The sequence below is a fragment of the Euprymna scolopes genome, chromosome 7 (genome assembly GCF_053919585.1).
Source record: "Euprymna scolopes isolate OS-2025 chromosome 7, ASM5391958v1, whole genome shotgun sequence".
In the NCBI taxonomy this organism is placed as follows: domain Eukaryota; kingdom Metazoa; phylum Mollusca; class Cephalopoda; order Sepiida; family Sepiolidae; genus Euprymna; species Euprymna scolopes.
The window spans coordinates 105,376,758-105,402,986 of NC_136488.1; the positions used below are offsets into that span (position 1 = coordinate 105,376,758).

Here is a 26,229-nt window from a genome sequence, read left to right on the forward strand (position 1 = left end):
ATGTAAAAAAAATACCAATATTCAAATAAATATGTTGATTTTCACACAACTTTTAAAGTATATACTTTTTTTTTCATCAACATCATCTACTGGATTTGTAAGGAATCCAGTAAATACTATTTATTACGTAGTTGAAATTTCAAATATTCATATTTTTGAAACTCTTAACCATTCATTTATTTCTGTGAAAATATTTTGAAATATATTTTTTAAAATATGTAAACAAACACATTTATTTAAACAAAAAATAAACAATTACGTGTGATACATTCATAAAAGTAAATATTCTGATTTATTATATTTAATGTCAACACTAAAAAGAAACAAAGTATTCCTATATTTTAAGGCAATATATTTTTAAAATTGTGCGAAAATAAATGTGTTTCATAAGGAAAATTAGAAAATTCTCATTTATCAAAAGATTAAAAGATAAGTTATGCACATCCAATCATTTTATAAATTACCTTTAAAACAAAATTAGTTTTATAACAATTCTGGATGGTGATCTTGTAGAACTCATGGTAGAATGTGGTCCGGTAAGATAACCAATTTATATGACGTTTCTGAATTTTTGGGATGAGGATTGGTTATTTGTATTAGTATTCATCGGACTACTGTTCTTACCTTGAGTGTGATTCTCATAACGTTTCGGTCGATATAACCTCCGACCTTCTTCTGGTGTATTTTGTAAAACTCAGGAATGTTTCTGTCAAACTCTGGAATTTGGACAGAATTTCAAGCGGAACCACGGGGGCAGCGTGCTCTTGTTCCGTCAGCCATGACTGGATAGACGTCCTAAATAATTCACAAATATATTTTTAGGTCGCCCACACTGAGGATTGAACCTCCAACCTTCAGGAAAATATTTTACAATTAATTTTTCCCTGTACTCTAACTACTGCGCCATGAGTCCTTGCGCACAATTCTAGTACGAATTTTAGGAGCGTTAAATCTATTTTTATTTATAGTTGTAACTATCACTATTTATTTCCAATTATTACTATATATTTATGTATATCAATCTCTATACTTGTTACTTGTAAATATTAATGTTTTTACTTATTACTTGTATATATTATCTATTGTTTATAATTACTGGTTCCCATATCATATTGAATTCTATGCTAGGCCTACTTAGCAGTTGGTTATTCCCCAGCATATGTGCTGCTTCTTTCACTCGTTTTCTTCTCCACCGTTCCTCTTTGTCTATAATTTTTACTTTGTCCAATAATGGTAGATGGTTTCCCTTTGGTGATACATTTGGCACTAAACTTCTAATACCTGGAACTAAGATAATAAACCATGTAACTATTCTCTAAAACACCAGCTTAGACACCCACCCTTTTTATACTTAAACTTAAGGGAACTACTAGGACTCCGGACTCGTTATAACTTAGCCCTTACCTTCATAACGTCTAACTTTTAAGCCTTCAGGCTCCTTATATCGGTCCAACCACTTTTAAACTCCCAAATATTCTACTAACCATATAACTAGGGATATAGCCTAACCTACTTGTAAATACTCTAGCCTAATTAATAACTTTTACTTATTTATATTTCTTATGCGTATTATCTATTAAACTACTTATCGAATTATAATGGATCCCTATACTTATTTACATCTTTACTACTTTTTGTTTTATACTTATTTTTATTTTCACCTTTATAACCATTTACTATTGACTCAGTATGTCCATATATATGTAAGCATATATATGCTTACATATATATGTAAGCATATATATGTAAGCATATATATGCATACTTGTGCTTTATGTGAATGTGCACACTTATACCAATTTCTAACTCTAGTAACTCATATACATTTGACCCCTAATATCAAGCACCTCGAACTAGAGTATTAAACCAGGTAATTACCCCTAACACATTATCTTAGACCCCCCCCCATTTTCTCTTTCTTTATCTAAACTTATCTGAACTTTTTAGGATTTCTGAGCCATTATAACTTAACCCCTACCCAATGAACTCTTCTATCCATCTACCCCATAGAGACTCAATATTATTAAACCAACCACATGTTCAGGAACATAATTTATCATACATCTGCCTAACCTTGCCTAATTTATTATACTTATTCATATATCCTACTTCTATTTCATTTTTTATTTTTTATTTTTCATTTTTTATTTTTTTAGTTTATTTCTATATCCTATACCCACTGTATTTATCCTTTACTATCATTTTCTTTTTATCCTTATTATTTTATTACTATTATTATTACTTATTATTATTACTATTTTATTTACATGCTTCTACATGCATATGTTTATGGTTCCATATTCTTTTATATTCAATCCATATCTGGCAATTTTTAATCTTAATTTACTTAATTTTTTAGAGACCTTTTATAGTCAATGCATCTAAATACATAAATGTACTTAAGTTGGGTGTAATTAAGCTCGTTTTCAGAGGATGCATTTTAGTGATTGCAAACAACGTCCCGCCTCCCAAACTGCATAGATCTTTAAATTGTCAAACTCCATATGACGTGTATCCACCAACTAACCACGATGGTCCACAAGTTAACGCCACATCCTTAACTGCTTGTCTTTCTTGTTCTCCTTTAGTTTTTATCCCTCTCTTTCTCTCCCTCTACCTCCACCTTCAAAGTATTACCCATCTTACGCCCTTCTTTTCCTTCTTTTCTCTCTCTCTTCCCCTCCTTCTATTCCTATCCGTGTCTAGTTGAATATTTTTAACTCCTCCTTGCCCCTTACCACCTTCGAATGTTTTAAATCTTAAAACTTAACTGTTGTTGAATTATAATTGACCCGCCTCCCTTTTTTTTTACATGCTTCTTCTAATATCGTTTTTCTAATCATAGTAACCATTTCTGTAAAGTCTGAAGTTACTGGGTCGTTGATATGGTAACTGAAACATGTGTAACTAAGCAGATAAAACGGTAATAAAAAACTATACATATATTTGCTCTGCAATAGTATTGAGCACTTTCTTCAGGTTTTTATTAATTACCATTTTTTCTAAATATATATATACATATATATATATACACACTACTCATCAACATTTTACTGGGTGGTGAAAAGTCTCCAGTGTGTGTTTCATGTCAGGAATCATATACAGTTAAGTATGATTTCAACAAAGCTGAAGAAAATATTACAACCCAAATAGCCTGAAAGACTTGTTTAAAAACACTAACCTGAATAACATTCAGTAAAGAACTTGAAGTCTTCAATAAAATCTGGTAAAATAAAAAAAAAAATAATTGTTGCATTCATAGAATTCTAATCCAAGGATTTAATTCATATGAAATAATCCGTTGATGATTGGTATGCCATAAAACAAACAAAATGGGGTTTTGTTGATATTAAGAAGTTTTTAATTCATTTTTAAGATAAATTTTTTACTAAAGTAAAATAAAGAAATGCTTAATGTATGGTCACTTCTAATGGGTTTCGGCAAGATTTCGTTTTTATTCTATTTTTACTTAAAAGCATGTTTTTGTACAAAATAGCATTAAAAACAATGGTGACATGACAGAATAATTAACAAAAATGGTATGAAAAATATGTTAAGAATGAGTTTCTAAATTATTAATTAGAAATTCATTCTTAACATGGGGATCTTGGTTATCTTCACCATAATATATAGTAAGTTATAGTAAATTTAATTATATACCTAAAACATAGACCAAAACGTCGACTGTAAAAGAAACATAGCCAACATACGTAAATTTAAAAATCTTTTTGCATTAAATGTTTTCATTGTTGCAAGTTCGTAATCCTGCATTTCACTAGAAAATGTTATCATTTAAAAGTGGTAATAGTTATCTCCAGGGTTGCGGAGTTGGATGATGACAGTCCGACTCCTTTGATATTTTAAACTCTGACTCCTTGACCTCTATGTGGAAATCTATTCTGCAGATCCATATACCAGCATCCCACATCTATTCAGTATTTTATAATTACTTTTCATGTATATCATTTTTTATGTTTAACATTCACTTTTATGATAAATATACTCACATATACACTATAACAGCTTTATTTATTTATTTATTTTACTCACGTTAACTCCTAACAAGGTATATCACCGCTTGGACGAAAAGGCTACTTTTTGGAACCATGTCTAGGAAAGATTAGCAAGATATCGGCTTATATTACATTTAAACTTTTGCATATCAGTACGGCCAGGAAAGCTAGTAGCAGGAAGGGAATTCCAAAGTCTAGCTGTTCAAGAGAAGAGACTATTAGAATAGAAAGCTTTTTGGCATCTAGGGACCTCAACAGTAAAGGAGTGACATCTTATTGTTAAACGGGTTTGTCGTGGATATGTACGGGGTACAGGTGCAACGAGTTCATCAAAACGCATTCCATTAAAACATTCACAGAGATGCAACATTGTGACGATGGGACAAGAGCTGGAGCTTAGTTGATAAAGTGGGAACGATTAGATTGCCAACTCTTTTTTGGAACCTATCCAAGATGGAGAGGCTAGTGGTAGATGCACCAGCCTGGATGTGGCAACAATACTCCATGCATGAGCAAATGGTGGCCTTGTAGATGTACGGGATACTCTCAGGTGTGAGTAGTCTTTTAGCTCGATAGAGGGAACCCACCATCTTTGCAGCAGTCTTTGCAATGTCCTCTATGTATTTGTTCCAATTCATATTGCTCACAAAGTAAAATATGGTAAAATAGCTCCAAGGATCGACCCCTGAGACACTCCCGCATTAAAGTTATGCTGATTGGATATATGTCCATCAATGACAACCTGTATGCTTCTATTGTCTAAGATGGATCTAATTATATTTAGTATACGTCCAGTTATACTGTAGGATTTAATTTTCATTAGCAGCCCTTTGTGCCAGACTTTGTCAAAGGCCTTGGATGTATCAAGGGCTACAGCTGTGGCTCCACCTGCTTTATCCAATACATGGTAAATGCATTAACAGATGAATGTTAAAATATATGCAGTAGAACGACATTGCCTGAATCCATACTGTTTGTCAGAGAGAAGATTTGCTTTTGTGAGGTGGTGAACTAGTGTTTGATTAATTAAGGTCTCAAAGATTTTAGTGAAGAGGAAGAAGAGATTAATGGGGCGATAATTGAGAAGGTCTGTTCTTTCATCAGAATTCCTGTATGTTGGTATCACAGAGGGCATCTTCCAGCTATTAGGGAAGCAAGATTCAGCAAGGCATTTATTGTAGAGCTTTGAAAGTATAGGGGCTAGCTCAGTTAAACATTTCTTAATTAGTATAGCAGAGATGAGATCAGGCCCACACGCTTTTGAAGTTTTTTATGATATCACGGACATGAGAAGGGGTGATTTTTACATCATCTAATGTGACTTTAGTCCGCACAGGGAAATTTGGGAGGGAGTTGTTTGTTGGGTCTAAGGTGGAGTTAGAGACAATCGCCAGGACAGCAGTTCTGTCTTCTCCGTTACCGTGCATGCAACCTTCTGGTTGTTGCTCAGTAGAGGAATTACTGATTGTCCTTTATTCACTACACTATTATAGATTTTTCAGAAATCGCGAGTTCCTATCTTTGGCAATTCTATGTGTTCCCTGATTATTTCTTTCTTACAATGATTTCTAACATCTATGAATTTTGCCTATTTGTATTTGACTTATGACGTACAAACTGGCGGAATGCATTCTGTCTTTGTGCCATAGCAGCTGAACAATCTGTAGTGAACCATGGGGGTGAGTGGGGTTTGCTATAATACTTTGGTGTGGGAACATGTGCTTCAATTCCTGCTTTGCACCATTCAGTTGGCACACTGTTCAGCAGGAAGAGAGAAGATATTGGTCCATGGGGCATCTCGGATGTGTTCTCTAATGGTTTCCCAGCAAGCCCTGTTGTAGTACCTTGTGGTTTTGAGCAATGATTCCTCACCTTGAGGTTGGGATTTAAATGTGATGTCAACTGATACCACTAGGTGGTCTGCATTTCTAAGTTGACTGTGGGCATTAGTCACACAATCCTCAGGTACTGTGGTGAGGAATAGGTCTAGAAGTGAAGCCTGCTGAAGTTCACGATATGGTAGGCGAGTTGGAAACATTACTGTCTGTCTGAGGGAATGGGCTAAAGAGAAGCTATAAGTGGAGCGTCCAGCTGCATCTGTGTAACCTGAGAAACCAAGTCAATTTTTATGGTAGACATTAAAGTCACTAAACGCATATATTTGGGCATTACTATCCAAGGAGAGTGCTGCATCTATACTATCAGAGACATGATCGATTAGGGTACAATCGGAAAAACGGCAGAGAAAATATAAGTAACTAATGCAGTGATGAAATGTTAGTCGAAAGCACATAAAAGCCTGGTCATCCGATTCAAGATTTTTCTCTCTAGTTCAGGGGAGGGTGCTACGAATATAAACTCTAAGCATGTGCATACATCTATCCAAGTCCTTACGGCAAAGAGGGGGAGGTATCCTGTCATGTTAAAGTAGTTGGAGGGGATTGAAGAGTCTAAGTTTGTTTCACTTAATGCTAAGATATCCGGGAAGTTTACTAAAAGGTAAGACTCTATATCATCTAGATTATCTCTAAGCCCATGGATATTTGTGAAAGCGAGCCTCAAGGGCAGAGGCGAATGGGTTTTGTTTGGGTGGTTGTCTGCTTTATCATGATATTTGTTTGGGTTGTCATTTAATTATGTTTTTATTTAATGTTAGGTATGGGGAAGAGTGTTGAGCAAAGTGGGCCTGTTTTGATGCCAAATATATACACACACAGGGGTCCATTAGCCGAGTCCAGTCTAGAATGTGTGGTCTCATGAAAGTCAACCAGATATAGCAGCAGGGTTCTTTTCCATGTGCAACATTGCACTACAACTATCCTGATGATAGAGCAGCCAGTGTAAGTGTTACTAAAGAGTTAGGGCTCCTGTACTGTCAGTCGGAAACAGCAGCAAGACAAACTCTCAATCAATTACCCTCAATCTCTCAGACAAGACCCGCCCAAACAAGTCTAGTGAGCACAAGTGGCATGCAAGCAAATTTTCTCATTTTTTGAGAGAAAAAGAGAAATTTAAAATAGGGAATAGGGGAATGGAGTTCAATATCCTAGTCAGGAAATAAGGCCAAGCACAGGGTGACTCTGGTGAGTCCCTGGTATTGTACCTCTGGCCTGGCTAATAGGCAAAGAAGAAGTGTGAAAGCTGGCGATAGGAAGAGCCTATCTACTCCTTAAGCAAGTTGCGTTTGCAACCCGGGAATTTTTCGAGTCACCAGCTCCAGGAAGGTTGTCAACCACGACTGAGGAGCCCTCCCTCTCTCAGTTTTGTTATCAGAGTTTTCTTTCTCTTAGATGGATGATCTGACAAGATCTACAGGTCTATCACACCGAGAGGGTTAGCCGTGCGCCTAGTTTCTACACCAGGTATTTCTGTGCCTCCACATGGATGAAGATATTGAGTATCTTACTTTAAAGTTTTTCTCTATTCTACATAAATAAGAGCAGGATTAGAGATAGAATCCCCTCTAACATTTACAAGAAATTTTATCTTTCAAGTACTGTGATAAAACCAATCTGCTCTAGCAACTAATTTGTTTTAAAATAAATGAATAGGATATTAATAATTATTTGAATATGTAAGAGAATATAAAGCAAAGATAACAAAAGAAATGGTGGGACTAGATCTACATAAAGAGGTTCCACACAACACAGATATATAGATGCATTTAACTTGATGTTCTTCAAGTGACCCATGTTGACACGCATGCGCTTCACTGGAAGGTCGGTTCTCATCTTACTCTGGGCGAGAGTGGCGCTCACATCTTGCCCCTATTTCCGTTTTCTGGACATTGTGACGCAACGTGTCCCTCTTTTTGGCATTGATAGCATCGAATGCATGGTGTACGGCGCTGCCTCGATCATTTGAGCTGACTGTGCCTAACAAGATGGTTGGCTCCAGAGCAATTGAAACACTGTAGTGAGGTTTCAGAGGGCTTGTGTAGAGACACTTTTTCCGTGTCTGACCTGTCGACAGCAGCTGCAACCCGTTCGTTATTTACCACGGACCTTACTCGGTTGAGCATACTTTTTGTTGGGATCTGGTTGATGTCAGCAGATGCACGTAGCAATTCCTGGGTATGGGCAGGCAGTCCAGCCATGAATGCATACTTCAGCATCTGGAGAACTTTTTTAACGCAGCGTAGAACTCATCTACTGATTCGTCCGAGTGTAAGGTGCATCTTGCAAACTGCTTGTATGCCTCACATGGGTCAAGAGCAAAGGCCCTGTGCAGTGCATCTTTCACCCGTGTTACATTATTCTTCTCTGCATCTGACAGCTGTTGGTAGATGTTGAAAGCTCTTCCAGCTAGTCGCAAGGGGATGACTTGTTCAACTCTGTCAACTCCCGAGAGCTTGCAGATAAGGTCCACTCTCTCTAAGTCTACAATAGATGTTGTGCCATAATATTCCGGTACTAATTTTAGGTTGAACCTTCCTTCAGTCATAATGTTGAGATAACTTGAATCAGTTCTATTTGCAGTTCTCGCTGTCCCTTCCTGTCCTCGATTTGAGACGAACAGCACGAAATCTCTTTCACCAAGCAAATGATAGAATGCTATGCACACACAAAAGTCCGACATCTTTTATCACCGTGGGGGCGCCAACTCCTGCAAATCAGTACTAACCGGATTTCCCGTCCCATTAGGCAGGCGCATCTTCCTCTCAGTACAGACTAATAAATATCCTGTGCGTCATGAGTAAGTTGCTGGAATCCGTGTTAAATGGAGAAGTAGTAAACCATCTCAGCAAAAGTAACCTTCTTAGTGACATGCAATATGGTTTCCATTCGGTTAGATCTACAACAGATGTGGTAATGGTTATATCTCATAGGATTAGCGAATCTCTCAATGGAGGCTTCCTTTCTAGGGCAATTGCTCTTGACATATCAAAAACCTTTGATAGGGTATGGCATTAAGGCCTACTTCACATGATCTCCAGATACAGTATAGCTGGAAATGTTTTCTCAATTATTAAATCATTTCTGTCTGATAGGTTCACAAGAGTAGTGGTTGATGGGCAGAAATCAGAAGCTCACAGTATTAATGCTAGAGTGCTTCAGGGGCCCATCTTTGGCCCAACTCTCTTACTGATCTACATTAATGATCTTCCAGGAGCATGTGATACAATGGAGAAAGAAGTGGCTGGTTAATTTTAATGCATCTAAAACCAAGCTTCTATTTTTATATCATCAACACTCTGATCTCCTATCTGGCCTCAATTGAAATGAATGGCTCTCGTCTTGAGGAGGCTCCATGTTTTTACACTGGAAAAATGGTGGGATCGTTCTAGCGCTCCAGTAGATATCTCACTGTTCACAGGAAACATGAGTTGGAACAATTACATCGAGGGTATTGCCAGGGCTGCTGCAAGGAAGATGGGCTCTCTCTACTGTGCTAGAAAACTACTAACACCCGAAAGTATCCTGTACCTCTATAAGGCAACCATTCGCCCATGTATGAAGTATTGCTGTCATATTTGCACTGGTGCATCGGCTACTAGTCTCTCGCTCCTTGGCAAGGTTCAAAAGAGAGTCGCAAATCTGATAGGCCCTGAACTGGCATCTAAGCTTCAGCCTCTGTCCCATCGATGAAACGTTGCATCCCTCTGCCTGTTCTACAAGTATTTTAGTGGTGAATGCTCTGATGAACTGCAAGCACTTGTGCCCCCATGACGTGAACACGCTCGACAGACCCGACAGGCTGCAAAATCCCACCCCCACACTGTAGAGATCCCTAGATGTAAAAGATCTTTCTACTCCAGTAGTTTCTTCCCCAGAACCGCTAGACTTTGGAATTCCATTCCAGGTCACTACTTCCCCAACTGTACTGACGTGCAGAAGTTCAAGTGCAACGTGAACCAACATCTTGCTGCCCAAATCCCTACATAGTACCCCAGTAGTTGTTGCAACCTCTTTCCCACAAAAGAGACGTTACGAGCATGTCTTTACTCTATCACTATTTTCATGGCAGGTGCCTGTCTGAGCTCCAATCTATTGTCCCCCTCACCAAACTTTCATGAAGAACACTTGTCTAGCTGAAACCACTATCAATAATTTCCCCCACTGTTTTTCTGTGCCTAATCCTAAACGTAGATTCCATGAACAAAGCTTCTTTCTTAGAACTGCACGCCTATGGAACTGTCTTCCATTTGCCTGCTTTCCAGCTGACAATTTGATCATATTCAAGTCCAACATAAACAAATTCTTGATGAGCCATCCCCTCAAGTAATCCAATTTACCAAATTTCCACTACTAACGATTACTAGGATCTTGTGCCATTGACCTCTGTACACTTATTAACCATTATCCTCGAGTGATCTTTGGGCCTTGATAAGTGATGACTCCAATGTAAAAAAAGGAAAGGAAAAAGCTATAAAGGTCTATAGTGCCATGGGTTGCTTCTTATTGATTTATGCGCATTATTTTTTTGGGGGTAGGGGAGATAAAATTGTAATTCCGGATCGATCCTGGACTAATCCAATTGCCAAATTCCATTTGATTCAGTAACTGGACAACTTTCAGATTACAATCCGATTGTTATCCAATGTAATCCACAGTGATCCCACTCAAAGACAGAATTTTCATTGATCCTGTGTGACATCACAACCAAAATGAATACAGCTGTCCAGACAGGATTTGCGGTGATCCGACAGACCAAAATATCTTGATGAAGTAGAAGCATTACAGTACACAATATGAGATATCTCCAAAAATAAAAGCAAAGCCACACAAAAACTGCTAAATTGTGCAAACCACTGCTTAGGAAGTAATTAAGTTATCGCTTATTCACCAAACCCGTTTTCCAGCTCTTATTTACTGATACTGCTTCCCTCTTTTTGGAAATCATAATTTATCATTCTATGACTAAGTGTAATCTTTAAATATAAGGCCTATACTGGTCACATGTATATTGTTACTGATGTATGTTACTAAAATAACTAGCACAAATGTTATTTTTAAATGTCTGCTTTAAAGGGATAATGCTTTGCCTCCAAGACGCCTTCCTGTCTGTTTTGCATGATAAACATTAAAAATCTTAACTGGATCATACACTCATAGACATACAATTACCTTTCCACTTCCCAATTCAAAAATAATAATTTCTCCCTACTAACATTCCAGCTATTCTCATTGGCTGAGAACATAATAATCTGTTATTCCAGAATAAACACCTTCTTACAAAAGACGAACACATCAGACCTTTACAAATATGGCCGCTCTCTCTACATGAAGCAATAGTTTTATGAATATTAAACCAAATACAAAATTATTAAACATTCACAATTATAAAATTACATACTTATATTCTCACATTTACACGCAACTGCCTCCCTACAAAAAAAATCAATCCGTGAAACAAAATACATACAATTTATGGATATCATTGTGTTTTTCTTTTTTCACTCACGATTATACTGAGGAAACCGACTTGCTTTATTTTATTACGGGTCGTTTCCTTCTTCATACGTTTTTATTTGTTTGCATTTTTTCGATACCTATGCACACATTAACATCACGCATACTCCCCCCCCCCAAAGAAAAACAAGCAAAACAACCCTGAAACATTTTATGTACGGTCACCATTGTTTACTTTGCGTTTCCTGCATTAGCAGCTTAGACCCAATATCGTATGCATGTGTTTGTTTATAGACAAATTAGAGACACACTTTCCTTTAATACGACGACATTTTTTCCTTTTGTTAATTAGTATTTGCAAGTTGGGGTCCTGACAGCAATTATCAAGGTTCATTATGGAGCAAATATTTTGACCCCCCCCCCGTCCGTTCCCCACTCACAGGATGGGGTATCTATTCCAAGAGCCGCTCTTAATATGGGAATGTGCAGGTGAGAGAGGAGGTTGGGAGTGTCCGTTCCAAAAGCCGTTCTTAACATGAGGAGGTTGGACAACAACAACCGTACTTTATTGTTTTTATGAGGGCGGGACTGTTTGACCATTTTCTTTTTTTTTTTTAAAGATAAATCTTTATCTTAGATCCACCACACACTTCCTTTAAAATGACGATTTTTACAAGTTTTCCACTATGCTGATTCAGAAAATCTCATTAGAGATACAAGTAGTTTTGAACAAATCTAATTATATCCGACCGATACTGCCACATCCAAATTTCTTTGTTGGTTCATAGTATTTGGACGTGGGGATTTTGACCGATTATCAAGGTTAAATTTGTGGCAAATCACCCTCATTACCAAAATGGGGTGTTTATTCCGAAAGTCATTCTTAACATGGGGATATTGCTAGTGACCATTCTGAAAGCTGTTCTTAACGTGCGAAGGCTGGGGGGTGTCTATTCCGAAAGCAGTTCTTAACATGAGGAGGTTGAATGTCTGGCAACAACAACAACAATCATGATTTTTCTATGAGAGGAGAGGAACATGCTTCCACCAGGCAATGTCGGTTAATGGGTTCTGCTGGTTTAAAATACAATGGACACAATTTTCATATAAATAGTAATAAACTCGTATTTGCTGTGTATTATTGGTTTTTATGCCCCCCAAAATATTTTTTGTGCTATCCGGAATATAAGCTTTAGCAAAACATATTTGTTGATTAAATATATATCTCATTCCGTGGAATTTCCATGGGTCCTGCTAGTGTCAAATAATCTGTTTATACAATATATTTCCAGTTTCCTTAAAAAATGACTTGCAAAGCTAAAAGTGAGTTTTATTTCCATCTCATAAGTCAACCAGAGGTGTTGTCATTTTATTTTAACTTTTTGTTTTATTTACCAAATTATTATTGAACTTTTTATGTAAAATCATAATTGTTAGTGCCATAAATTATTTTAAAGGTTGGAAAAATTAGTCAAAAATAATTTTGTTTTTTTACTTACTCATTTGTGACGTATTTGCATTAAAATTAAAAAAAATTTATTGCAAATAAAATGTAAGTTCTATAATTATTGGTTATTAATAAAGTAATAAGGAGTCAGACATTTTGTTTTTAAGAGGAAGTAAAGTACCAGACCCTTTATTACTTTAAAATATTTATACCTTCTTTAATATTTTGTTGACATTATTTAGAAATTTGAATTTGTGCTTCATTTGTTGATGAAATGTGCAATTTTATGGGGTTTACAATATGCTGAAGATTTATATTGCATTGTGAATGATTGTGTTTTCAAGTTTTTGTTTTTCCAGTGCAAAATTGTTTTGCAGTTGAGTTGCCAGAGGGTAATTCAGTTTTGATTCTATTGTTCATTCAAGTATGGAGTCAGTTTTTTTTTTTTTTTTGTAATGTTCTTTAAAATGGTATGATTGAATAATCATAATTTGTTGAAATATAATAGCGATCTAGAGGGTAGTCTCTTTGATAGCATTCATTTTAATTTTGTTTTTGCATCTGTTCTCTGTTCAGCACTATTTTTTGTTTGTGTCAGATGGCGCCATTTGATGGAATTTTTTCACCTACATGTTCACAAAAAGAGGTGACATCATATGATTGGTTTCCCTTTTGTTTATTTTTTTCCCTACATGGTTAAAGAAAAGGGATATTAATATTAATGGATTTTCTTAGTATATTTTCCACTATGTGTCTTCCAATACTCAAGTAATGTGGAACAATAATGGTATCCGAATGTTATGCTGATTGAAAGTTGGATTTGTTTTTAAAATGTATTTCTGTTCATTTGAAAACATGATTTTTTTTTTTCTCATCTAGCTGTGCCGAAAATGTTGCTTGACATAATTTCTGGAGAAGTAATTTTGTAGAAGAATGCACAAGTGGAAGTATGTATGATGAAGATTCCATAACTGGAAAGCTTTCATGCCTGTCATTGTAGTTCTTTAACATTCAAACAGCACCAGTATAGAAATGAAAATGATTCAAAATCAGATGCACTGGTCTGGACACCTGGTAAAGATGAACTCCCTAAACAATTGTTTTATGGCGAGATGGATAGAGGTAAAAGACCAAAACCTAAACCAAGAAAAAGGTTTATGTATGCTCTGAAAAACAACCTTTAACTACTTGAGATGAATGGAAATAACAGAGAAGCCTATTCGAAAGATCAATCACTATTAAGGAAAAACATTAGAGAGAGATGTAAAGATTTTGAAGAGCAGTGTGTAGATCTTGCTGCCTTAAAGCATGTTTTAAGAAAGCAGGAATATATATATACATATATATATATATATAATGTCAGAGAATATACAACTGGAATTAAAGTGCACTGTATGTGATCTGTTCCTATTTGGTAAAAGCTGGATTTGTAAGTCATCAAAATCACATAATCAAAGATAGTTTTATGAGGAGACTATAACCGCACAACCTCCAAGACTAAGTTGTCATATTTGTGGTCTAATCTGCAAATCTAAAAGTGACAAGGATTCATAGTGTTAACATACAGGCACCCTTATAATAAGGAAAGATTTTATTTCACATATGTGAATGTTCTGAAGCTGGGTTAAAAAGCCACCTATGTATACACGGTCACTAAGCAGTGGACTGAAGAGATGACAAACTTCTGTCAAGAAGAAGCAATCATCATGTATGTATATGTATTGCAGGAAGAAATATTTTCTAGTTTTCTTTAAGCTGCGTAGAATCCAAGTTAGGATGTAGAGTGATTCTTGTAGTCGTGATTTACCAATGTGGTAGTGGTCTCAATGTAAATCCACAAGTGTTAAGAAGAAAATTGTTTAATAGAGTTGTCAGAAGGCCGTGTCCGTTTTTTTTTGGGGGGGGGGGTCACTAGCGTAGGAAAAGAAAGAATGACAAAATCGATCCACACAAAATATTTTTTTTTTTTGACAATAAAAGATAAGAGTTTGTTGAATAAGGAGTTCAAAAAGTCCGTTCTGGTGGAAGAGGAGTTATTTTGTCTGTAACGAGAAATTGATTATATATGTCTGTTTCAGCTGGCACCATGCCCATTTATGTACACGTAAATGAATAGACATTAAGATATATGTGTGTTTATATTAGTGTGCCTTTGTTGTGTTAATGAGAGAATATGTTTATGGACTTACATCTGCATTCATTGAGTGGGGTGTGTGTATGTGTCTGTGGATGTCACTGGCGTACAGAAGTTTGTAAAAGTCTGTCACCATGTGTGTTTAAAATTTTATAGTTGCTTGAGAATATTTTTTTTTCTTTTAAATCATATAATGATTTTCTTTTCTAACTCTTTAATTTAAAAGCCAAAGGTTTCAGGCTGATAGAGAGAAGAGGGGCCAAATATGTATGAATGCAAGGAGGAGAAAACTAATATAGTAGGTATGATATTTAGTGTTCAGAATGAAACCTACAGAAAATGTGATTTGTACGACATTATGCATCATTTGTGGATTGGGATTAATGTATTTAATTTTACTTTCAGTTGACAAATGTAATAGTAATTTTTTTTTTAAGAAAAAGCTGCCAAATCAGCACGCAGGTTGAGGGAGTGCTGATTAAGTAACAGAGGTTGGTAGGAGGGAATCTGTACATCTGGTGCTACATCATCGAATTTTTTTAAAAAACTTTTATGAAATTCAACTTTTATATTGAGACATTTAAGTAGATACATATTTAATTTTTACCAATTAACGATTATTATTTTAAGTTTTAATGGAAATTAAAAAAAGAAAAGTTCATGCAGGGGTGTAACAAATTTTCCGGTACTGTTGGTTCCAGAGCTTTACTAAATTTACCAGATATTCTGATTTCATCATCATTCATCAACACAACCCTGACCACCAGAGATTGCTATAAAGTTAAACTTTAAATGTAATTGAATAAATGAAATTTTAGACCAGTGTTTAAAACTACAATTGTGACTTGAATTTGCCTGTGGAACTATAAGATTAAATTTGAGCAAAATAAAATATAATCTCAAAATAAAGGGAGACTGTCACCAGCAGGTGCAATGTAAGCAAATAAATTGATGATGTGCTACACACAAATAATTCTGTTAACTGTCCTGTAAACTAGTGTGAAGATCACATGTCCTAGTATCTATAAGTTCATTCCCAACTATATTCAATCTAATTCTTCAAAAAATCAAAACCTTATTTCTCCTGTTTATTTTTCTCCCCAAAATTCGCCAACTGCAATCCCATGAACGGGAGTAAACTTTCCCTATCCCCAAAACTGGGTCACCTACAGACCATGGGTGGCAGCCGGTGATGCATTAGGCCGAGATCCAAGTGGCTGAGTCATTCTTCCACTTTGGCCTTTATTTTGGCTAGACGAGAGATTCGAGAGGCCTGATCCGATCAATGTGCTGGTTCATGATGCTCTAGTATCAATAAATTCATCTCCAACCGTATTATTCAATCTGATTCTTCAAAAATTAAACCCTTATTTTTCCTTTGCATGTTTTCTCTTAATAGATATTAGAAAAGCTATGGTTGAGGGTCAATCATGTTGAAAACAAAGAGTACCAATGCCAAGGAGTAATTTTTTCAGAGAAATTAGTGTCACTGGTGGAGTGTCTACTTGGGATCCTCCATTTTCCTGTTCTTGAATAATGATGGTACCCTTTGTGAAATTTCCTTCTAAAGGTATTGTTTTCCAAAACTAATGCAGTGTTTTTCAAGAATAAGTCTGCGTTTTCCAAGAGTAGTGTAATGCTTTCGGAGAGCAAAGTATCTATGAATAGAAATAATTATTCTACCCAAAGAATAATATATATGACAACTTTATTCAACATAAAATAGTCTTGTAGCACAGGATAGTCAAGATTCCTCTCAAATTAGAAAGGTGCTGGATTATCAGTTTCTGAAAAATCAGTGTTACACCTGTGTTTTAATCTTTTTAAAGATTTCCAAATTTTTATAATTTTCAGACATATAAGTTTATAAGGTAACCATTTTGACTGTCCTAAATATTTGTACATGAGACAAAGCTAAATTTAAGGTTTCAATCATCATTGCTGACTTGGGGGGGGGGGGTCAATGAAAGTCATGTTTTAATTTCAAAGAAAATTTCACAAACTTGAAAAACTACAATCTTTGTTTATGATAAGCTCACCATGGAAAAAAAAAATCGAATCTGTTGCTCAGGTTACTGGAAAAATGGTTAGATCATTCTATGGCACCAGAAATTACTTGATTACAAACATGATTACCGATATAAGAGTCAGATACGTCCTAAGGTGGAGTATTGTTGTTACCTTTGAGGCGGTGCCACTTAGAGCACTATTTGTTGCTTAGACAGAGGTCAAAATGAACTTTGAAATTTAGTGAGGGATAATCTATTCCGTTTCTTACAGTCCTTTTGTTCCATACGTTGCTAGTCTCTTTCTATCAACATTTCCATGGAAGGTGCTCGACCTGGCTCCAATCTCTATTCCTTTTTATATTATGGGACATTCACAGTAAGAACTCGCCTTGCTACCACCACCATTGCAAGAACTGTTCTTTGTTTCTTTGTCTACCTAACATGAAGCAGAATTTCCATGAACATTGCTTTTTTTGCAACGATTTCTCATCTGAAAAACACTTATTTCTCCTTTGTATTTTTACTTTTGAACTAGGTGAATGCCTCTTACAGTATGGTTGACTTCAAATCCAATCTCTACAGATTCCTGTTATAGATCATCTTCATAAGTAATCAATCTTAGTTCATTCCATCAATGAATCCATATGATTCTTTTTTTTTTTTAACTAATTATCATTTCGTCTCATTACACCCTCTATTTCTAGTGGCTTTTGGCCTTGATAAGTGGTATTATTGGTCAAAAGAAAAAGAAGTTATGTTTTTTTTTTATAATTCAATTTTATGTCATGGATGCTCCAATAGTCCTAAACTCTGAAAATCCTGGTGCATTTTGATAATAAAGTAGTTTTTATCAATTATTATGTTAATCGACATTTCTTTCCTCAGAGCTTTTTTCCTATATATCTTAATCACAAAATGTTGAAATATTCTTCAATTCTTTGAATTTTGAAAAACCTATGTTAATTTCTCTAATTAATCATAATTTGCATTCAACTCACCAAGTGATCTTTTATTTTTAAGTGATCTTTTATTTTTCGTCTGTTACTCTCCCTCATTGTCTATTGTTTGATCCCCTCATTCTTATTTTATACGTTGTTTATCCATTCTTGCTTCTCTCACCTTGTTTCTCTGTTAACAATCTTAAAGTTAATCACTTCCCATCCATCGTCACTTCTTTTACCTTCCTTCTCATTTCTTTTTCTATATCGACAAACATTAATTTGTTATAAACTTTTAAAAAATTAGAACAGTAGTTAACTATTTAACATGTAGCTTTTTGTGGAGCTGGTCACTAATTGTAGGCTTAAAAGATTATTAAAAACCAGGCTTATTCTAATTCGACTGGCAACCAACCAGACTTAGGGTTAGTGGTATAGTAAGGGTTTTTCTTTTTACTATCTTTTAAATTTCAGATTAGTGATCATCTAAAAAGTAACCACCATCTTTAATTGACTAGTGATTGGCTAAGTGAAGGTAACAAAACAAATTTTGAAATAACAAAGCTTAAAAACAGTTTCAGAACTTTAAAACTATGCAGGATAGTAGAAAATTAGATTTTACTGTGTTTGCTAAAAGTTACTTGACAATTTTGTTTGTTTTCAACTTTTTGGCTGTTATGGTCCTATCAGATCAGGCTTTCTGAAGATATTGATTTCCTGACTGAAATGCACTGTACATCAAAGTTTTTGTCTTTTTATTTCTTTGCAAAACTTAATATGTTCTGCAAAGCCACAAACAAAAACGATCTACTTTACAAAACAAGCAGACCAAATACTGTGGATGAGTGTTTGAGGACATAAGGACCTTGAAGTATAAAAACTTTCACCAAAATGATTGGACTCTGCATTGAGTGGCTCAGAAGGAGTCGATATGGCATAAAACAAAATAATCAAGCCATACACTATGAGCAAATGTTTGAACTTGAAGAATTTTTACCAAAATGGATGACCTGAAAATGGAAATAGGTGTATTGGGTAAGAAAGTTATAGATATATCGTAGGCTCTGTCAGTGGGGCTTTGAAATACTCTGACTGCCTCTCCGCAGAAGGTAAAAGTCTCTCAATGGGGATGTCTGTTTGCATTTTGGGACCAGACCAATTTTCAGTTTTGTAAATCCTCTTTATCTGGCCCAAAATATACCCCTATTTTCTGAGATGCAACCACAAATCGTACTCTACATGAATCCTCGATGTAGTACCGAAATACCAGGAATCCTGATAAACAACAACTATATATTCACCAGTTGATGGTAATTTTCGTCATTTCTCTTTTGTTGTTTTACTGAAAATTCAGCTATGTAAACAAACGGTAATTTAAAATGATTACTTTTACAGGTTTTAGGGTATGCTGAAAACGAATATTGCATTTAAACTTTCTGCAAATAAGTAGTTTTCCGTGTATTAAGCAATGCCATTTCTTATGTTATTGCTGATGGTCATCTTGGAGTGCGCAAACGCAACCCCAAGAAACTATGCACAAACACATGTACCAAGATGGCCACCAACAATAATGTAAGAAATGACATTGCTTAATATCTGGAAAGCTACTTATTTGCAGAAAATTTAAATGCGTTATTCATTTTCAACATACCAAAAACCTTTTAGAGATAGTCATTTTAAAGAAAAATGTTAAGGTGGAAACAAGGTGAAAATTTACAAATTGCATCACAATGAAATTCTTTATCGAACCACCTAATTATTATTGTTGTTGTTATTATTTAGACATCCCCAGTTAAAAAAAAACGGTTTTGTTTTACAGATTCTAAAAATGGTCTTGACAAGGAGTTAAAAATAAAAAAATTATACAAAATACTATTAGAAACCCACCCAGTAAATGTCACAAGGACAATTACTGGTTGGGTTTCTAAAAGTCATTGTCAAAATTTCAAAGACATGAGATACCACGTGGCTATTTTTCTTGTGCTTGTGTAACGCTCGACACTAATTGTCGAAATAAACAAACATTTTACATTAAATAAATACACTAAAAACTTATCCAACTGGATAGAAGAGTAACTTATCTTGCCATTGATAATATTTATTTGGGTGCTTATGCACTTATGTTACCATGCTATTTTTTTTCAAATAGTATTTTCAACTTAAATTCAAGTTTCACAATGTCTTTTTTTATTTAAATGTTAGGTGAAAGTACAACAAAACACCCTTCCCTCCTCTTGTTAAGAATAGGTTTCTAAATAATAACTTTATTATTTCAGCATAGTAGCATAAGTGCACAAGTACTTTTTTATTTATTTATTTATTTTTTTCTTACCACTAAAAAACAAAATTCTACCTTAAATGGAATACGTACATCAAATCTGTTGCCAAGGCCATTGGAAAAATGGTCGGATCCTTCTATCGATCCAGTAGATATCTCACTGCTGATGCAATTCTCTATCTATATAAGAGCCAGATACGTCCAAGGATGGAATACTGTTGCCACATGGGCAGGAGCTGCTAGAAAAGACTTGTCCTGCCTTGATAGGGTTCAAAATAGACTTTGTGGCCTGGTGGGAGATGTCCTTTTCTCTTCGCTGCAACCTCTATCTCACAGAAGAGATGTTGCGAGTTTGTCTCTGCTTTATCGTTATTTTCATGGAAAGTGTTCAACTGAGCTTCAATCTATGGTCCCCCCTCGCCAAACTTTCAAAAGAAACACTCGACTAGCTGAAAACACTATTAATAATTCTCCCCACTCTTTATCTGTGCCTAAACCTAAACATAGATTCCATGATCAAAGCTTCTTTCTTAGAACTGCATGCCTAAAATCTCTATCAGGTGGTTAACGTCAGCCCAGATGAAAACGTTTACCTCCAGCACCCTTACTAGTGACATGGCCGCAAGGATAGACATAGAGACAGAAAATTTCCGACATCTCAGACTACTGTTCACGAAGTACTACCGACCTGGGAAGCAGCTTTTTCTTCACCCTTTGTTAGAAACATCATCCATTAGAAATGAGGACTGAGGGACAAAAAAGGAGAAGCGAGAGTTACTGGAGCTGCCAATAACACATCCACTGCATTATCTACTCTCCATTAAAAAAACAAAAAAAATGGTAAGAGGGACTTATTTATATCTACTTAGTATAAGTCCTTTGCCCATTCCCAGTTTAGAATAGAATTTGACGATAGTCTCCCCCCCTCCATATTAATTCATGGAAGTTTTTTATTTTTTTTGCTTTAGGTACCTCACGATAGAACCTTCGAGATTAAACTTATAATTACGTTTCAATAATGCAACTTGTGAGGTCAACTTATGTTTTTAAATTGGGGGCATCTTATTTAAAGGCTAGTTTAGGGTAATACCAGGCGTATTTAACAAAAAAAGTTTAAAACACGAGTAATAAAACATGATAAGTAATGTTAAGGGGTTTCAATTTTTAGTAAGAGAATATAATATATATATATATTTTAATACACAAATATTGGCAAAATTAAGACAAAATACATTTCAACAGTTATGGATAAAGAGTTTAACTTGGCTCTGAAGGCACCAACCCTTTCTTCCGAGGTCATCTTGAAAACTGACTAGTAGCTAGCAGACCTGGGTGGTTCTGGTACTTAAGGGATGTGGTGGGTGTGGGGGTTAAATGCTTTTTAAGAGAATACAAATGAAACTCGTTAATATGCTGACTGTAGGCAGCTTAGTGCTGGTCAGTGCATTAGCGCATAGCGAGCAGTTTTCCCGTTAAATTCTATATTCTGTAATTTCTATAAAAGATAACATTTTAAAGAAATTTCCGTATAATTAATAATTATCAAATATTTATATATTATACATGAAAATAATTCTGAAACTATTATCTATGTGAAAATGGATGATATATACTGATTTATCTTATCAATTTTGAAATATTCTTTGTTAACTTTGCTCGGTTGTAACTTTACTTCCTGTGGTCGTAAAAATATAAATCAAAGTCCAGTAGAGATGGACTTCTATGTTTAAAATTTCAGCCATATCCAATCAAATTCAACCCCGTGCATGTGTATCCAAACGTAACGTATGAAATGTAAACATTGAAGAAACAGTTTCCCTTTTTGCTGTCGCAATTTTTTACTGTTTCTTTCATTTTTAACTTGGAGCATAAAAGAAAAATAAATTAATATGATGGAACGCTTATTCTCTTCTCTTTAATGTAATTCTTTTAAAAATTGACCCACATATAAAAGATATGACTTGTTGAAGCACACTAGGTATGTAATATTGCCGATGTCCACGAAAATATAGTATACGCTTGTAATGCTACTAATAACAGTAAACTCCCCACAAAATGAGAAATTCCAATACACCACCACACAAAAAAAAAATACTGTATTTGAAGGCAATGGTAAGGGTCAATCAAATAGTGAACCCAAATGCTGCTGACAATAAACTCTCTTATTAAGCCTTACCGGGGTCAAGGAAATAAAGGAAACAGTCATATGCCTCTACACCCACTGTCTAAGTGTATCATCCTTGTACCCCTGAGATGCTTGGGCGAATGGATTTTCCTCTGACCATCTCTCACTATAGAGCTTTGAGGAGGGTGGGGTACCATGATAATGAAACAATATAATACATATGTCTTTAAACAAAAACAACAAAAACAAAGATCCCATTCAAAATCAAATACAAAAAGCTATAAAGATGAAAAAACAAATTTCCCTGAATATATAATTTTGGAATCTTTAGACAACAAGCAAATAACAAAACTGTTCCCCATTCTTAATTGAAAAAATTATAAACAAAAACCTAAGTACATAGCAAATTTTAAAAAATAAAAATATTGAACCTTACTTGTACAAGTATCTTCAAAAGACAAAACAGAAAATCTTTTAACAGGGATAATGTTCTATAATATAAATATTAAAGTCCACCTCACAAATCTCTCAAGTCATTAAATGTGCATAATTCGACAATTACTTCCAAGAGAGAAAAGAAAAAGTCCTTGATGGCAAAAGAATTACAATAAAAAGAAATGAGCACACAATAAATACACATATTAACCTTCAACACTCCCACCCCATCAACTGAAATCAAAATTAGATATATTAATATAAAAGTAAAAATGTATATCCCCAGACCATTTTGCAGATTAAACTGCTAAAACTTTGGCCATTACCAAGAATACTGCATCAGAAAAGCAGTATGCTCAAAATGTGGCAACAGTGAACACCAGGAAGTGGAATGCTAAAGAAACACAAAATGTGAAAACCACTCAGTATACTTATCTCTCTGCTAAAACTAGATCAAAGAAAAAAGAATAAATGAAATAAAATATAAAAACTACTGAAAACAGAAAGATCATTGAATCAGTCTTCATAACAAACTTGATTAAATTATATACAAATACAACAACAAAAAAAGCAATAAAAAATAGAAAACACAGAAGTTAAAGAAATCACAACCCTAATAAAGATTCTCCAAGAACTAGTTGAAACATTTAGAACCACCTTATAAAAACTACCATCAACTTGAACAGCATTTGAAAACAACACACAAACAATCAAAAGTAAAACTTTATCAGATCTTAAAAACTGAACTCAACTCCCAAATAAAAGCATCACAGGAACTAACAATATCCCAAAATCTAATGAATAATAATAAGGAAAGAAAAGAACTAAACCCATCACCAACCAAATTAAAAACAAAAAAGACACACCAAGTTCTACAGACTAGAACAAATTTAAAACTTTAGAGACAATGAAGACATGAGAAAACTCTGATCATACAAATGACTAAAAATATGAAAGTGCAGAGGTGTAAAAATATACAATGGAAGTGCAGAGGTGTAAAAACAAACCATGAAGAAATAAAATATATGATAGCAAAATATAACCCCAATATAATTGACTTACAAGAAACCCTGCTAATAGAAACTGACAATAGAACCCTCAAGGTATACCACATCTACAACTGCACAAATTATAATTCAATAACTTGAGTGTTATTTCTTCCACCCGTCACACCAATAATTTCCTGGGTAAGGTTGACACTGTTGTCCAAACTTCCAACTTCCAAACACGTAACGCACCTTCTCTCAACTCCAAACGAACTTCTGCTAATTCAACTTATTTCTTCGAAATCCAACTTCAAAATAAACATCCCTCTAAAAAATCAACCCTCTTTTATCTCCAACCAGGAGCATCTCATTTGCATATTGGGTGGTCACATTGCAGGCATATAAAGAGATAAGGCAGCCATTTTTGTTTCTTTCTTCTTCATTCATTTCATTCCACGACCAACCCGTTGAACTATGCACACGTGCTAGTCAGGTAAGTCGCATGTTTCCCTACCCCCCTCCCCCCGATCTCATGATCACACACAGGACAGGGGGGCAGTCGTCTTTTTCGGATACTTCTTTGAAGAATCGGGGAAGCACTTCCTCATTGCCATCTTCCTCATTACCACCATTATTGCCACCAGTCTGTTCTATTATCCCCTCTTGTGGTTCCCTATGCGGTGTTTCACAATCAGGGCAAGGGGGCAGTATCCGTCTTTGTCGGGTACTCCTTCGAAGAATCGGAGGCATCACTTCCTCGGTTCCATCTTCCTCAGTATGTTCCATCATCCCCTCTCATGGTGCTATAGGCGGTGTTTCACAATCACGGCGGGTGGGCAGTATTCGTCTTTCTCGGGTACTTTGATGAGGAACTGGTAGTATTACTTCCTCATGTCCATTGTCCTCATCACTATTGCCACTAGTATGTTCCATCATTCCCTCATCTGGTTCTGTAGGTAGTGTTTCTATGCTCACCTGTAGGGGCAGTACGCGATCAGGATCACCCCTGAACTGTATGTGATCTTCTGCATTATCCTCAGAATCAGAAGAGGTATAACAGGGGTGGATATCTTTTACATGACGTGGTACACCATTAATCAACATGGTCTGAGGACTTATGATTTTATCTATTTTTCCTCTGCAAAATTTTACAGTGCACCCAGCATTTGGGGGTTTTACCCAAACACAGTCTCCCACTTGATATGGTGTATTGACAACTCTAACCACTGATGGTGTGACATCAATTCCTTTTATACGCTGTTCATAGCGGTAAATCTCATTAGTTGGTGCAGTTTCTGGTGTTGCATCGTCCTTTGGTGTCACATTATACCAGTACACAGCTTCTGGAATAGAACACTGTGTCCTGGCCGCAATTCATTTAATGGTGCGGTGACACCGCTCCGCTATACCGTTACCTTCTGGAAGATATGCACATTGGTAACGCATTCTATTCCCCCATTCCTGTGTAAATTTCTGAAATTCTTGACATCGAAACGTAGTGGCGTTATCAGTCAGAATTTCCAGCGGGGCACCACGTTCAAAAAAGACAGCTCTCAACTGTCGTATAATGCTAGATGCATCCTGTCGTGTTAACAGGTGCCATATCGTGAAGCGTGTTGGACCACAATCTGTTAAGGTCCAAAAATGCTTGCCCTCGTAATGCGTTACATCCATTCCTATTCGATACCAGTTGTCCTCCACCTCAAGCTTCCCTTTTTGCCATTGGGATGGTGCCGGATCAATTCGCTGACACTCTTCACACGAGCGTATAGCTGCTTTGATTGATGCTCTTGTAGTGTACATAATTTACTGCAAATAGAAAACACAATGCATCTTGTCAATACACTGGGTAACTCTGGAATCGCGCTCCTCGCTTCCAGCGCAAAGTATTGCCCTTCTTATAGATGTCTAGGCCTAACACGGGCACCCCGTCCTTTAGGCGCTTAAGGTCTTTGCTTATTAACCCAAACGATTCCTGTTTTGCTTGAACCACATCTGCAGACATTATATCCTCATTAACGTAGATGTCATCAATGTAAGTTGAAGCAGCTTTTGCTGTGGTCTCATCCTGCATCAAAACAGTTTTAATAATAGTTGTCATTATTAAGGGTGCTACGTTTAGGCCAAAACCTAAACGTGTCAAACAATATCGTTTTCCCTTGATTATCACTGTCTGAAATGGCCATAATGACTCATGGACACGTATCTGCAGGTAGGCTCTCTTTAAATCCAGCAGTGGTACATTACTCCCTTTCTGACGCCACTCTCTTAGTTTAGCAGCGCACACATCTGTGTTTTCAGTGAAAGCATCAACATGTTGATTCAATTCTCGGTAATCCATTACGGGCCGAATTTTGTCTTTAAGTAGGTTGTTCAACAGCCTTGAGCGGAATTAATCCTTTGGGTGGTCCCATACGTTCCTGTGGGTATGGTATTAACCATCCGTTATCAATCCACAGCTGAAGTTCTTCTTCATATGCGGCCCTATTCTTTGTGGAAACTGCATACTCTG

At 35.7% G+C, this 26,229-nt stretch overlaps 1 protein-coding gene across 1 annotated transcript in view; it reads left to right on the top strand.

The window, feature by feature from the left end:
- Nucleotides 1–26,229, top strand: part of LOC145279876 (solute carrier family 35 member E1 homolog) — an 84,272-nt gene that overhangs the window by 4,155 nt on the left and 53,888 nt on the right. The gene's annotated exons all lie outside the window — the stretch shown is intronic.